This window comes from Mus caroli, chromosome 14, assembly GCF_900094665.2.
Source record: "Mus caroli chromosome 14, CAROLI_EIJ_v1.1, whole genome shotgun sequence".
In the NCBI taxonomy this organism is placed as follows: Eukaryota; Metazoa; Chordata; class Mammalia; order Rodentia; family Muridae; genus Mus; species Mus caroli.
This window is the reverse complement of record NC_034583.1, coordinates 13,089,659-13,092,758: the sequence shown is the minus strand read 5'-3', so window position 1 is coordinate 13,092,758 and position 3,100 is coordinate 13,089,659. Positions and strand designations below refer to the sequence as shown.

At 45.5% G+C, this 3,100-nt stretch overlaps 1 protein-coding gene across 1 annotated transcript in view; it reads left to right on the top strand.

Annotated features, from left to right (window-relative positions):
• Positions 1-3,100, top strand: part of Ecd (ecdysoneless cell cycle regulator) — a 27,580-nt gene that overhangs the window by 15,123 nt on the left and 9,357 nt on the right. The window lies entirely within an intron of this gene.

The following is a 3,100-nucleotide window of genomic DNA, read 5'->3' as shown; positions in this document are numbered from 1 at the left end:
AAAAAAAAAAAAAAAAAGAAAGAAAACACAGTAACATAATAAAAATTCTGTCTGTCTCATCTAGGCTCATGGATTTGAGATTTTGTGCTCCAAATGTAGCCCACATTTTTCTGACTCCAGGAAGTCTCTTGTGACTGCTTCACCGCTCTGGGCCAGCTTCCTTGAAAGTCTGAAAAGGAATGATTACTTTAAGGTGAGACTTGTGCTTATTTCTTCTCATGAGTGTGTGTGTGTGAGTGAGTATGTGTTATGTGTGTTCTCGTGTGTGTGTGTGTGATGTGTATTCTCATGAGTATGTGTGTGTGTTATGTGTGGTCTCGTGTGTATGTGTGTGTGTTATGTGTGTTCTCGTGTGTGTGTGTGTGTGTGTGTTATGTGTGTTCTCATGTATGGAGGCCAGATGTGGGTGGAGGGTGTCTTCCTTTCATTAAACTTACCAAATGGCTGGCTGTACTGGCTGCCCAGGGAGCACCCAGGACTCCCCACCAGCTCTCCCTTCCCACTCTGGGCTTCCAGGTGTGTACTATCAGGCCTGTATTGTTTGTTTATTTTATGTGGGACCTGGGGATTCAAACCCAGGTCCTTCTGTTTACACAGCAAGACCTTTATCCACCGCCATCTCCCCAGTCTCTGTACTGTTTAATTTTAAAATCTCCAACTCACAGAAAATTATGACTTATTTAAAAGTAAAATATAATTATAGAAGCTCCAATAGCAGGACACCTCATAGATACTCAGGCATGGGAAGCAGGTAACAAGATAGTATTCGTTGGATATTTATGATACTAGAGGATTATTTTTAAATTATTATTGTTGTTTGAGACAAGGTCTCTTCTGTAATCCTGGCTGTCCTGGTGTTTACTCTGTAGACCAGTTTGGCTTCAAACTCAAAAAGACCCTCCTGCTTCTGCCTCCCAAATGCTTAGAGGACACCATACCAGTTTTATTTTTAAAAATCCTTTAAATTGCATGTATTTATTTAGTTGAGGGGCCATGTATATGGTGCTGTATGTGGAGGTCAGAGGACAACTTGTGAGAGTCAGTTTCCCATGTGGGCTCCCAAGGTTCAACTAGGTCATCAGGCTTGGCAGCAAGTGCCTTACCTGATGAACTATCTTGCCAGCCCCAGCCTAATATTAGAGAATTATGTTTGTCAAGTGATAAAATTTATTACTTGTATCTGATGAGCAACTTATAAAAATTGAAAAAGCAACATGAAGCTCTAGACAGGAAAATTAGCAAAGATAGGGTATCTTAAAAAGGCTACAAACCACAAGTGGCCTGCAGGGGGGAGAAGGAGAGAGTGGAGGTGCTCATCCCTCAGTGGGACAGCCACCTCCCTCAGTGGGACAGCCACCTCCCTCAGTGGGACAGCCACCTCCCACAGTGGGACAGCCACCTCCCACAGTGGGACAGCCACCTCCCTCAGTGGGACAGCCACCTCCCTCAGTGGGACAGCCACCTCCCTCAGTGGGACAGTCACCTCCCACAGTGGGACAGCCACCTCCCACAGTGGGACAGNCACCTCCCTCAGTGGGACAGTCACCTCCCACAGTGGGACAGCCACCTCCCACAGTGGGACAGACACCTCCCACAGTGGGACAGCCACCTCCCACAGTCCAAGGCCCAGGGATCATCACAAGACTGTAAGAACGGAGATGGGAGAGCACAGAAAAACAGTGTTGTCAAACAAAGCGGGGCAGCTGCACACTTGAGCCCATAGCAGCTGTGACCGCATGCAGACCTGCACAAGATCAAGCTGGACAAACCCCAGCATGGCAGAGGGAAGTGGTCACAAAGTCCTACCCTCACTGAGGACAGTTGATGGCTGCCGGCAGAGGGAAAGCTGGCTTTCTTGAAGGATATGGCCCTATAACTGTCACATGCTAGCATGAAGTAGACTCAGTGGGTTTAAAAACAAGCAAATATGAAAGTGGGAAATACTAATGGTAGAAAGACAAGAGAGGACTGAAGGCGCGTGAGAGGGTAGACTGGATACAACACCTCGTGTACACATATGAAATTCTCAAGCAATTAAAAAACTACAAGGCAGTGTGGTGGCACATGCCTCTAATTCCAGCACTCAGGAGACAGAGACATGGGAATCACTGCCAGGTCAAGACTAGCCTGGTCTACGTTGTAAGTTCCAGGCAGTGACATAGCAAGATTCTAACCCAAATAAACAAGATAAAACAAAAAGGAGGAAGAAAGAAAAATCACAAAAAGATGAATAGTAGATTTCTCAGAACATCCTTATCTTCAAAGCTGAGGGTGGTGACTCATGCCTCCAGTCTTAGCACATGGGAGGTAGAGGCAGGGGGATCAGGAGTTCAGAGTCCTGGGCATCTTCATGAGTTCCAGGCCAGCCTTGTCTCAGAGAACGAAAGCGAACAACAGTAACAAGAACACTCACAGGTGGCAGATAGAAGCATAGGAGCCCAGTAATGAAGTTGGTTAAAGTGAATGCTCGTTTACACAGCTGCTACGGTTGCCATCGACAGCTTTCAGTGAAAATGACTTGAGGGTGTGGTAGGGTAAGGATGACCACGCTGCATTAGATGTCTGTTTGAAAATGTCATCAAACCCATCACTATATATAATTAGCATATGCTAATGGAACACTAAAACACAACCAAATTCGAGGCCACTCACAGTCGCAGCTAACTAGAGGTTTAGAAAGGAAATCCTAGATCCGTCGGATTGTGCAGCTGTCTTTAGGCCAGCTAAGCCACTTACAAGACCTACTTTCAACACAATAATAAAATTGGGCTGAGAATGTCGGCCAGTATGGATCACTTACATGATCTATGCAAGACTCAGGGATTGAACCCTAGTAGCAGAGAGAAAGAACATTTGCGACTGTGTTCAGAAACCATGGGAACTTTACTCAGAACCTTCATTTCAGCTGATCTTTTATGAGAAACAGCCAAAGTGTTGAAAGCCTGTAATCAATATTATGATTATAACGATTGTGTGGCAGTATGAAAAAGCATGGGAGAGTGTGGTATGAGTGTGTATGAGTGTGGTAAAAAGTAAAATAGCTGGGCGGTGGTGGCGCATGCCTTTAATCCCAGCACTTGAGAGGAAGAGGCAGGCGGAT